At 42.3% G+C, this 13,676-nt stretch overlaps 1 pseudogene; it reads right to left on the bottom strand.

The window, feature by feature from the left end:
• Positions 1 to 1,309: 1,309 nt before the first annotated feature.
• LOC144797854 (piRNA biogenesis protein EXD1 pseudogene) lies at positions 1,310 to 4,966 on the bottom strand (annotated as a pseudogene).
• Between the last annotated feature and the right edge of the window lie 8,710 nt (positions 4,967 to 13,676).

The following is a 13,676-nucleotide window of genomic DNA, read 5'->3' as shown; positions in this document are numbered from 1 at the left end:
GGGACACACATACCTATCTACCCACCTGCAGCCAACGAGTACATCTACCGTAACAGAAAATCCACCCACTCCATCAAGGTGCAGGTCATCTGCGATGTGGCCAACATCATCACCGACATTGTGGCAAATTTCCTGGGAGCACCCATGACTCCTACACATTCTGCAACAGTGAGATATACACACATCTGGCTGGAGGAGAATTTGGAGAAGGATACCTGCTAGGTAAATCACTGTGACACACCCTGATGTATACTGCTAATGAATGTGTTGGCGTTTGTAATTAATGGCACTTTCTCTCTCACCTAGGTGATAGCGCATATGCCCTGCAAGCATTCATCCTCACTCCTTACCTGAACCCATCAACCCCAAGTGAGAGACTATATAATGCTGCGCCCAAATCAACACGCAACGGGGTGGAGCGGACTTTTGGACTGTTGAAGAGCAGGTTCCGCTGCTCCACAAAAGCGGAAGCGCCTGTCAGTACCGACCCATCATCTGCTGCAAGATCATCGCTACATGTGCTAAGCTGCATAACCTGGCAACTAAGAAAGGGACAGCAGTCGATTTGACTGACTCCGAGGACGATGACGATGACTGTCCACAGCCAGAGCCCTGAGCAGCAGGAGCGGCACCAGCACCAGATGGGAGATAAGGATGGGCTGAGATTACACTGAACTATTTCTAGGTAAGTAAGGAGACAGCCAGTAATTGTGTGTGAGTGACTTAGTTTAATAGCATGTCACTACGCCACATCATTGAAGGGCTTAACATAGCAGTCCCAATTCCAAACAGCCTACAAAGCGGTCATGGGTTTATTCACCCATGTATCAAAAACAAGTGTGCCTGGCATTACCTCCTGTGCCCACGTACAACATGGCTGCTTCCTCTGTGTACACTGTCCTCACTGGCAAGCTGTCCTGTGCCACCACTTTGCCGTCTGCTGCGGCTTCTGGACTTTTTTTTTTTTGATTTCATAGGGAAATATTTATTATTGCCAGATATGTGCCCCAAGTCTGAACAGAATTTTTGGTGAAAATGTTTTCCTGGATTCTTTGTGAATCCAACAAAAATTAGATGTACACAAAGGTGAAGGTATATTCTTGCATATTCTTAAATGTGTTAATCTAGATTTTGTCTGGTGAACTAACCACCCTGTGATTTAAATCCAACATGATTCCCCAAAAGGAAAAGCTAGCAATAGTGTTACAAAGTGAAGTAAAAACATTCAGCCACTTTTTAATGCTGGGATAATATGTATTTGTACATATTTTGTGTATGTAGTTTATACATATAGTATGTTTTTGTTACTTTATCCACTGTTAATAGAACACTTTTCTAGAATTGGGCATGGGGGTAGAAGAAGGGACTCTGATGTTGTACATAGATTTTCACAACAGTCACTAATTTGTGCGCTGTTCTCAGAAGACCCTTGCACATAACCTTTACTCTTCTGGTTATCTGATGTTTTCTGTATTCTGCTCTTTTTTGACCTAGTCAGTAGACCCTCTGCATTAATCTGGAACTCTTCTGTTGCTTTCTCTCTGCGAAGCTTCTACCATACAGACAAATGACGCAGCTGTCCCGGAAGCTTCATGCACGAGAACGCTGTGGTGGGAAGCTGGTTTGGTTCCCCATCACGGTACGTGTTGAGGTAGGCATCAACCAAGGATGTGTAGTCCGACATCATTTCATCCATTAGAACCGATTTCAAAGGAAGCAAATACACAGTTTTTAATGCTAACACCTTCAGCAAACGTGGTGGTGTTGGGCGTACAAACCAAATGTCCAGTTCATCATGGATATCCTGTTGCCTATTATACTCCAAGAAGTTAGTCTGAGAAAGTGACATTCCAAGGTGGCGAACCAAGCTGTCCTTTAGGGTACTGACACAGTCTGGAAGGAATTTTTTGATCTGTGTTGTGTCTTATATGTTGATCTTGACTTTATCCCGAAAATAAAAATTCCTCTGTCCGGCTGGACCTGGATTAAAAAGACATAGTTCTTATCTAAGTCTATGTTTATTGCTCTTAACTTTATTTGTATGAGTTCAGGACCTTTGTCTTCTTGAATAATCAATAACTACCCGAGGTCCTCAACTACCTAAACAGGTTCCCTTGTTGTTTATACCACTACATAGCGCAATCGCTGGATTGCAAGGGTCTAATTTCCCTTTGCCAACCCTAGTCGGGGGCGGGTCAACCCTAGCACTAAGTCCCTTTCTCCCCCACACCCCTTTGTTATTATCTTCCTTATTCGTAATTTTCTCAGCATGTCATCCCATGCACCCTTGTATACAGACGACTATATTAAACAACTTTGCTCACGTCCCTCACTATTATCCGAGACACCAGAAACACCCACTCCAGCTAATACTTCAATCCCAGATCAGCTTGAAAAGCTTAAGAAAAAACAGGTTCGCTTAGAGCTTATGATTTTGATGCGGACTACTTAAAAGCAGAAGTTATTCCTTTAGGCCTACAGTTTCGCAACGTCCCAGGTATTTTCACAGACAACCCCCAAGTACATCCAAAATTTCAGCTACATAGGGATAACCTGCTCACGCCACTGGCTAGTCCTTGGTATCGATATCGCTACAGAAACTTTGAAATCCCTAGAAGTAGAGATCGCTGATATTCTAAAACAAATATCTGATTCTAATCCCACAGCCGATGCCAAAAAACTGTTGGAACAGATTGACAAAACTGTCGCAGATTTCCACGGAATAGAACAAAACAAGAAATCAAACAAAATTAAGAAGGACGTCAACTCTTACAATATAGAGAATACATACCCGTATTTGCAGAAAGACTTCTACACAAATAAATCTTACCCACGAACACCAAAATAGTCGCCCTTGGGGCCGCTATAATAAACGTCAAAATCTTGTAGGTTTTTCTGATACGCCTGCCGACTCATCTGATAGTTCAGACCCAGGTGAGGGCAGCAGTGTAGCTAGAAGAGGGGGAGCACATCAGAATACTTTTTTAGCCAGAGGAGCTCAGGACCCACCACAATGTGGCAGAGTAAAGAAAACCCAAAGATGGTACAATCCACCTGGAGAGCGGAAGACCCGCAACAACTACCACCAGTGGTAGTTCCTGGCCCTCACACCCAGCATAACCTCGATACAATCCCAATCTTTAATCTATCAACCAACATATTGACAGAAGACGAGCTTTCACTGCTCAAAAAGGGTCTCTCTTTTGTTCCTACCGTTCCACCAAACTTCATGGAACTACAGACAGAGCTCATGAGATTTTTTAGGCGCATACGCCCCCAGGCTTTTTTTCAGCTGCACCCTCCACCTGACAAATATACCAACACTCCCTTTCGCCCACCCTCTACCTTCCTGCCTTCAGCTGGGATGATTCCAACAGAAGTTTTAACCTTTGAGAAAGTAATTCTGAAAAAACTTTCCAATCTTCAGAATAAGAAAAAATTCATCCCATATAACATCTCGTTAAAAGAAAAACAGGCTATTGGGAAATTAAAAACGACACGTCGCCATACACCAGTCACCATGACTGCACCTTGCACCTTTGTGTATTGTTTTTGCAATTTTCCACTGGATACAGTGGTTCTGAGCACCATGTCACAGATTTTTAAATCACTGTAAAGGGCTTGACATGCTTATTTTAAACGTGAATTATTCCTGAGATATAATTGTCTTTTCCCCCCTTCTTCTCCCCTTTTTTCCTGTTTATTCTCACAGGCCTCTTCTAAAATACTCAGGCAATAGTAACTAATGTAGTCCTGAAGATGATCCCAGTTTATTATTGGAGATAGGGATCGAAACGTCACGTCGACTGTTTTAACAGTACTGCATTTTTCCCTTGTGCATTATTTGTTGCAGTTACTGTTAGGTTTAGCTTACACAAGATTTGCATTGTTTTGTAAGCCACCTTTCGCTCCACTCTGTTTGCCTGTCTTCTCCCCATGTATTGTTGTCACCCCTTTCTGACTAGGTACAGGTGTGTGCCCAGTTTTTGATCTGTGTTGTGTCTTATATGTTGATCTTGACTTTATCCCAAAAATAAAAATTCCTCTGTCCGGCTGGACACTGGATTTAAAAGCCATAGTTCTTATCCAAGTCTATGTTTATTGCTCTTAACTTTATTTGTATGAGTTCAGGACCTTTGTCTTGTTGAATAAACAGTCTGGAAGGAAGCCACCTGTTTGTACTGAAAACATAAAGACATCAGCCACCTGCGTATCAAAAACATTGGTGAGGACAGTTCCATACTGATGTGAAAGGCAGTCAGAAAGCCAACGACAGTCATGGATGACCTTCAATATTCCTTTGTCCTCATACACCATCTACAGTCCATTTGTAAAAGCGCGGGCACCCAAGACAAAGATATCGAACAGGTAGACTGTACTCCTTGTTGCAACCTGAAGCCAGCATAGCTTTCCATGACGACAAAGATTCACACCCTCAGCATCTACACCTATAACATTTTGACTCTTGAGATGGCGGATAGCATGACCAAACTTCTGCTGGAACTGATCAATGACTGTGTATTCCACCTCTTCCTCGCGCCCTGCTATATCATGCTTTAAGATATTCCAACTGGTATTTGGATGCTCTCCGGAACTGCAGCCTAAGCCTTCATTTTGTGTTATCACATTATTAGTGTTCTTTTCAGAAGTCTCCAAGGATGGTGCACCCCCATTCGTTGACTGCACACCACTGGTCTCACCAAGAGAACCTTCTTCTCCCTCTGTTACAATTTCCACTTTCTCAATTTCTGACCCAAAAAATAGCTTCACACCAGGAAGATTTAGGCCACAGTCCAAATCCTTAACTTTACTTAAGAGTATAGCTCTGCTAGGGTCCACATGTTGTAAAACCCCTTGGAAAGAGCCATACTTTAGGGTGATTTTTATGCATTGTCCGAGAACCCGACTCAAGAAGGTTGGATCCATGATGAAAACTTTACTGCATTAAACACTGCATTAACGGATATCCACTTCGGTTTTGTACAACCTCCCGGACTCTGTAACAGGGGGCGTTTCACTACTGCGGCTATTTGTCTCCTCACTGTCCGCCACATCACCTGCACCAGTATTGGCAGTCTGATTATTCTGTAGCACTTCAAGTGCAGTGGTCACTGTCACCAACGCCCTTGCCACATCCCAGCTGAGCGATCTGCATCCTCAATGCCGCTGACACTCTCAGGCTCAATGGTGGACTCCACAAGCAGTTCCAGGGCAGTCGGTGCAGGTGCTCTATTTTTTCCTCCACCTGTCAGGGTTGCTTGCTCTTTCTTTTCAGACATCCACTTTTTCGCCATACTCCTGAAGTCATTCAACCTATTTTACAGGTTGTCCACATCACGGTGGGTCACTCCTACGGAATTAATGAAGTCCTGGATTACAATCCATATTTTTCTTTTTTGTGACTCAAGCACTTGCAGTAATTTATTACAAAATAGCTTGGTGTGTTCCTTTGCCACCTCCTCAACTAAGATCTCCAGCTCACTAAATTTCATTTTTCTTTTCCTTTCTGTGCCATCAGTTTCCCTGTCCTTGCTGTCCATTCTGGTGTTTGTTGTTAGGTAGTAAAGTTGCTCCTGTTTGTCTTTCTCTGCTGCCTGCCTCTCCAACAGCTTCTGGTTCAGTGCAGCTGCTTGGCTGTGGCCACTTCCTTGTTGGGAGCAACTTTATGCACAGGATTGGCTGATTCCTCAATTGCAGGAATTTTTAAATTTGAATTATCGTTTCGGTAATTCAGAATCGGTAATACCGACAGGTATTAAGGATTCAGTATTTTTTTTCCAAATTTTACCGATTCGGAAATAATTATTGAATTTTTACCTACATCGGAAATACCAATTGCTTAATACCGAATCAGTAAAATTCGGTATTAAGAAAATCGGTATTTCACATTTACCTACATCTGGCCCTTTCACACTTGGAAGGAGTCCTTGCCTACTTCTTTGGTGTAGTATTTTGGGATTGAGGATGGAGTCTGATTTCAACCGCACAGAATACAGCAGTTTCTGACTCAAGGACCCCCTCCCTGGAAGCAGGCCAGGTGGTTTTCAGCTGGCAGCGAGTCTCTCAGAATTATTTCTGGAAGGAAATCCAGCCACGGCAGCCCTCTGTCAGGAATACGAAGCATCGAATAGTGCTGGTGATGGCAGCGTGTTTGAGTCAGAGGACCCACGAGACGTGGCTCAACACCAGCGATAAGACGGGATTCAGAAGATAATGAACCGACAGGTGGGGAGGTGTTCGCAGTCATAAGCACTGTTTGAAGAAAACAAACAGCGGAGCCAAGATCACATTTAGAATTTCAAATATGTCCAAGGAGGACACGCTGCGAAATAGGCAGCAGAAGCATTATTTTTTAATTTAACAGAAGTTACTCCCAATAGAAGAACTGATGTATTAATCAGTACCATAGGCAGACCACCCAGGATATTGCGGCATAGATTTGCAAATTTAGTGGCACAAAAATGGAAATTTAGTGGCATTATTGCGGCACTTTATTTTACTCGTAATAATTCCTTTTCAGCCTTAAATCAATGTAAACTGATTTAGCAAGGTATTCCACTGTGAAACTGGTATGTGTAAAGTGTCTGCGGCTCTACAGAAGCACAGCTCCAATCTGTACCTCGTGAGAGGGGGCCCTATTTCTCCCTGGGGTGTTCTAGCACACATGTATGCACCCCTGCCAGGGCACTGCAACTTTCTGGACCCGTCCATTTGAAAAAAACTAATTTCTATCACTTTTTTTAACATTGAAAATATATTGATAATACCAACATGACCCATACAGGAAGTCCTGCTTTGCTGCTAAAGCGCTTTACTAAAAAGTAATGTAGTGAAGTGTGGCAATTTAAGTGACACTTTGTGAGTGGACAAAGTCAAGGAAACATATTAAAAAAAACGATCCTCTTTTCTGAAACTCAATGTCTAAAAGGGGCCTTAAAATATCCCCACCGATTCTGAAGTGCTGCTGCTGGGTACATAGCTGCCAAGGTTTCATATTGGTTTGAGGGTTGTAAAAAAAAAAAGGCAATTAAGTAAATGCTGTTCATAATACATCATGACAGCATCAAAGATGGTTCACAATCTTTTGTTTCGCAGAGTAGAACCAATGAGGGGCTAATTAAACCATTACTTACCAGTAAACCTAATTTCACAAGTCAGATATTCCTATTGGACAGGAGATAATAACCAGGTTCACATTCCTCATGAATGTTTTCATACACATTGCTCTTCCAGAAAGTGCCCGTTCGTGAGACAACTATTTTCTTCCTGAACTTGACTAATCTTGCACCGGGCCTGCATTTAGGGCCATTAAATTATAATTACTTGGGTTTGCTGCTCTCCGATGTTTGTTCACAGAAATTCCTTTACCCTATCCGCTATATCTAATCCTGTGGTTTGATCACGTAACGTAGGCACGTGATTTGACATAGGTTGAATGAAGCACTCTATGAGATCACTAGTTTTTTCCAACGGGATACGGAATCATTATAAATTCAGGCACAAAGATCTTCTAACAAAAGGGTGTTATGCCATGGAATTTAGAAAAATCGGGCAGTGCAATCTCTGGATATAGACTTGCATCAGGAAAGTAAGTCAGGAAAACACACTTTAATAGGTGGTCATTATGACCCGGCGCACATTGATTCCCCCATGCCCAAAAAAAATTGGATGCCTGGATGACGACATGTAGTGACGTATGCGCCCACAGCCAATGAAAGAGCATTTTTTGTTTTCCTGACACTTTTTTGAAAATATCGCGGCAATAATTGTAAATATCACGGCCATCGTGCTAGGGAGCCGATTTTGCGATTTTTTTGTGAATCCCGAAATCGCGGAAAGCTGGAGGGTCTGCATAGGAAACCAACAATATAAGTTATTATTGAAAAGCTTGGGGAAAAATGTGTACAGAATTAACTAAATAGTGGGAGAAGAAATCGTTGGAGGAGTACCATGAAGTTGGAAGAGTCCGGCATGGATGACTCAATGGTGGTGCCCAGCTTTGAGAACTCAAATCCGCTAATGCTCAACAAATGGGCTGAAAGGAACAGATGTTTCCATGAGACTAGTGCTAATATTGATTTGCTTAAACCAATCATATTAAAATATTTAAGGAATTTGAACTAATCAGTGGTTGGCTAAATGGATCAGATCAAAATGATGTTATCGCAAACTTCCACAAAGACATAGCTTACCGATTAAGTAAACATGAAGTTATCAAAGCTTTTAAATTTGCGAGGGACAAAAATGACTGAGACTGGACGAATTTTACTTTTTCCAAGAATTTGATACGGTCAAGAGACATCATCTTACTGGCTCTAGTGAAATGAACCATCAGGCAACCTCAGAGACATTACATTGGAAGGTACTGCAGCATCGGATTTAAGTTCCATCCAGAGTGAAACTGATGCGGAGGATGGTGGAGATCTGGTCAACAACAGAAAACGAGCGGAGGCAACCAATTTCACTCTTGCAGAAGAGCTTGATTTTTCAAAGCAGGACCGCAGACAAACATTACACCCGCAAAATCCACAGCAGAAACAAAACAGACAAGTAATCAGATAAGACGGGTGAGGAGAAAACTTAGGAACCAGAAGACCACAAAACAACAAATGGAGGAGAAAGTGAAAGTACATGAAAACACTAATTAAACAGATGTTGAATTAACAAGGGTGGAAAGGCAACTACTATATTTGGGCCTTACCTTTTGTTCGGAAAATAACTAATTACAATCAAACCAGGATCAGCATGTTTAAATTTATAGGAACCCTAAAGCTAACTACATTTTTTAAACTTAAGAATGCTTCTAAATTAGTCACCTAGAGAAAATTGGAGATTGGACAACTGGGACAATACCTTACAGGCTTCTGGTGTTAAAACGCTAAGAACATTACAACCACTAGAAAACGAAGATGAGACCCTCACATCAACCATATTGATCCAACAAGCAATGAATAAAACAGGTATAGACATTTCAGTAACTACAAAAAGCCAGTTTAATCCTGTTTCCACAGTTATGCCATTAAAGCCAAGGGATACAGGGGATATTTTTAATGATCGTGTTGTTGCAGAGTAGAAAACCCTCAATTACAAAATCAAAACAAGCAGTTAAATACACAATTATTTTTAAATACAGTATCACAATCATAAACAAATCTGACAAGGGAGTAAATGTGGTAGTGGCCCAAGGTGGAATATCTTAAAGAGGTCTACAGACCTGTAAATTACACAAATTGTTATTTGAGATCAACATGGCAACAATTCAGGATGGTCAAAGCAACATTGAAAGAAAATTTAGCTCAATGGAAGTGTGAGGGTTTGATTACAATCGATACATTTAGATTTCTACATACAAAATTTCCAATTATGCCAGTAACTTAGTTCTTCCCTAAAGTGCACAAGGGAACAACACTGATACCAGGACGACCTATCATCTCTGCAAATTAAGGCCTTTTTGAGAAGATCTCCCAATACGTTGATTTTTTTCTCAATAATTTAGGAGTTTACCATCTTACATAAAGGAAACAGGAGATATTCTAAGGAAAATACATGATGCAACTTGGCACATTGATTATATTTTGATAACTATGGACATCACTTCGCTGTACACTAGTATAGCCCAAGAGGTTGGTCAGAGCTGCTGAATATTATCTAATTAAGAGACCAAATTGTTTTTACAATTACAATCTTATGCTGCTAAAAATGATCAAATTATGCCTAACTAATAAGTATTTTTTATTTGGAAAATAACATTTTCAGCAATTGAGAGGAGTCTCCTTAGGAGCCTGCTTTTCCCCTGGCTATGCGTACTTGCATGTAGGCTGGTGGGAGTGGCGGGTTCTCAAGGTGAACCAGCCAGGACTGGAATAACCATGTGTTAAATTGGTGGTGTTTTATAGATGATGTATTTATAGGCTGGAGGGGATCAGAAAATAGTGCTGTTTTATTTGTGCATACCATTAATAAAAATACCTTGAATCTGGAGTTTACAGCTGAGATCAACAGCCAACAAGTAGATTTCCTTGATGTTCAAATATACGTTAAGGAAGGGAGATTTTAATCTAAACTGTATAGAAAAGAGACAGCAGGAATTCAATTCTATACGCTACTAGTTTCCATCCAAAGAATCTAATTAAGAGCATCCCTTTTGGAGAATTTCTTAGAATGAATAAAATTCGTAACACGGAAGAAGATCTAAATGCATGTTTAACTGAAGCTTGCAGATCGACTCGAAATTGCAATTTGGGAATTAAAATAGCTTCTGGGGGGATTGTGAATTGTTAGTATTGCTTAGCTGCTCCTAATTTAAAAAAAAAAAACATTTTGCACATCAACCAAGGTTAGTGGTTTTTTAACCCTGTTTTTATCTTGTGGAGCAAACCTTTATCACCACTAAATTGTACCTCAACTGGGGCTTGTATTACGGCGTTCTGAGCTCTAGTGGGACTCGTTTTTGGTCCCGGGCGGCCATCTTGGAATTGCCGCGAGCTGACGGAGGTCAGCGTTCTAGTGTTTGCACGACCACCGGCCCTGTTACTATTTAAGGGGCTTGGTTTGGTCGGGGAGCTGCTTAACTGAAGCTCGCAGATCAACTCGAAATTGCAATTTCGGAATTAAAATAGCTTCTGGGGGGATTGTGAATTGTTAGTAATGCTTTGCTGCTCATAATTTAAAAAATAAATTTTTTTGCACATCAACCAATTTTAGTGGATTTTTAACCCTGTTTTTATCTTGTGGAGCAAACCTTTATCACCACTAAATTGTACCTCAACTGGGGCTTGTATTACGGCGTTCTGAGCTCTTGTGGGACTCGTTTTTGGTCCCGGGCGGCCATCTTGGAATTGCCGCGAGCTGACGGAGATCAGCGTTCTAGTGTTTGAACGACCACCGGCACTGTTACTACTTAAGAGCCATGGTATTGACGCACAGCGGATTCGCGCAGCAGTCACGCCAATGTCACGACGAAGCCGCAACAAAGGCAAGACCGTCTGCGACCGTCCGCAACAGGACGGGGCTAAGGGCCCGATTCATATGGATGAACCATCTGCAGGGACACGCAATATCAGGTACTCTGCCCAAACTCTATTAAACCTAAGGACAATTCCACTGAAAGGATATACTAGAGATTCCTGGCCATGTCCAGAGGGCCCTTTTTCATGTATCAACTGTCATTTTCAAGCATCCCACGCTAGCTCCAATATCGAGGAAAATAAAGCGAAAACAGCACCATTAAAAGGGTTAAAGTGTTTTCTCTTAAACGTCCGTTCCCTGCATAAACACCAACTTGAAGTATGGGACCTGGTACACACACTGCAACCAGACTTATGTTTCCTAACGGAAACCTGGCTAAAACCCCATACCGTCCCTGCTATAGCATTGGGGGTTCCCTTAGGATATAAATTTGTTAATCTAGATCGCCCAGAAAAAATAGGTGGTGGTCTAGCCATCATGTACAAAGAATACCTGAAGGTTACTATATTAGAACAAAAGTACTGCCCACAATTAGAAATAATGATTTTTAAAATTAATTTTGCTCCAAAAATCTTTTGGAAAGGATCCTTAGTCTATCGCCCACCGGGATCCAGCGTGGGCTTCTCTCTTTCTCTTCTGGAGCTTTTAGCTCCACATTTTAAAGCAAATGAAAATGTTATTCTTCTTGGTGATTTTAATATTCATGCAGACATTTCTGCGCACCCAGAAACTATATCTCTGCTTGCTGACCTATCCACCCTTGGTTTAGAATTGCAGAACAGCGGACCCACACACAAAGGAGGTCACTCCCTAGACTTGCTCTTCTCCAACTGTTCTAAAGTACAGTGTCAATCCACTGCTCAAATAAATTGGTAGGACCACTTTATAGTGGAATTCTCTTTATTAGGAGTGGACAAACCTTCTCAAAACAACACTCTCCTGCCAATTTGGCGTCGACAGTGGCACAAAGTAACGGTAGAGGAACTGCAGAGGGTATGGAAGCAGCCTATCCCTATTGAAAAGGATAATGTAGAGTCTGCATTATCCAAATTTAACAACTCTCTCACAGAGGCAATTGATAAACTAGCCCCTCTGAAGCTACATAAACAATACCCCACCTCCAAGCAGGAAGTATGGTATACCGAAGCACTCAGAATAGAGAAGCAGGGGTGTAGGAAGATAGAAAATAAATGGAGGAAAACGCGAACAGAGGAAACTAAGAAAGCACATCATGAAGCCCAGTCTAATTACTATAAAAATATCAAACTGGCACGGAAGAACAGCCTCACTCAGCAACTCGCAGAAGCGGGCAATTCCTCCAAGGAACTATATAAAATACTACAGGCGTTTGTAAAACCAGTAGCATGTGAAAGCCCAGATGATTTTTCCCAATCCCTATGTGATGAAATTTCTTTGTTTTTTGAAAATAAAATCTATCTGATTTATGATAAAATCATGAGGGCTCCCAGCCAAAAGAGTAACATCTCTATCCCCTCTACTCTGCCCATACATGGAGATATTTCACTTATGACATTTCCAGCAGTCAGTGACTTAGATCTTCCTTCCCTTATTAGTCACATAAAATCGGGGTCTCCCGATGATTTCTTGCCCGCCAAAATGGTTGCCTCCCTGAGCACTCTGCTTGGACCTCACATCCAAGCAGTAATAAACCATTCTCTCAGGGAAGGACATGTGCCCACGGAGTGGAAAAAAGCGGCGGTGAACCCTATCCGAAAGAACGCGGCACTTCCATGGACAGACCTCTCAAACCTCCGACCCATCTCCCTCCTGCCTTACCTTAGCAAAATGACCGAGAGACATGTGAACACCCATCTGTCTAAGTACATCGAGGCAGCGGAGGGTCTAGACTTTTCTCAATCTGGGTTTAGGCCCAATCACAGCACCGAGTCTGCCCTCCTCTCAGTGACCGATAACATCAGGATGTCACTGGATGGAGGGGGTTCCTTGATTCTGGTGCTGTTAGATTTATTTGCTGCCTTTGACACGGTGTCACATGAGATACTTCTCGGTCGTCTGAGGGAGGTGGGCATAGGAGGTGTGGCTCTGTCCTGGCTGGAGAGCTTTCTCTCGGGCCGCCTACAAGGAGTCAGATTGGGCTCTCATCATTCCATCTCAAGGGAGCTCACCAAGGGAGTGCCACAGGGCTCATGTCTAAGCCCCACACTTTTCAATGTGTATGTGGCCCCCTTGGCAGACATTGTAAGAGCACATGGGTTCACCACGGTGTCGTATGCGGACGGCACTCAGCTTCTATTCCCCTTTCAAACCCTCACGCCCGCAATACAAAAATCCTTTGCGGACGGAATGAGGGCAATATCAGACTGGATAGCCTTAAACTGCCTCCAGTGCAACGTAGGCAAGACGGAGGTCATGGTGTTCGGGGAGGCCACGCTTCTGTGGTCTCCAGAATGGTGGCTCCTGGATTTGGGACCAGCACCAAGCCCCAAACAGACCGTAAAAAATCTCTGTGTGCGGCTCGATAAGGCACTTTTGTTTAAAGAACATACAAATCAAGTAGCAGGATCTAGTTTCCGTGTCATCGGACTGCTACAACGTGTCTTTCCATTCCTACCTGATAACTATAGGAAAACACTTGTCCAGACGTTGGTAATCAGTAGGCTGCACTACTGTAACGGCCTGTTCATCTCGGCCAATGAGGAACAACTACAAAGATTACAAGTGGTCCA

The sequence above is a fragment of the Lissotriton helveticus genome, chromosome 12 (assembly GCF_964261635.1).
Source record: "Lissotriton helveticus chromosome 12, aLisHel1.1, whole genome shotgun sequence".
Classification (NCBI taxonomy): domain Eukaryota; kingdom Metazoa; phylum Chordata; class Amphibia; order Caudata; family Salamandridae; genus Lissotriton; species Lissotriton helveticus.
The sequence above is the reverse complement of the archived record's forward strand: the minus strand, read 5'-3'. Positions and strand labels throughout refer to the sequence as shown.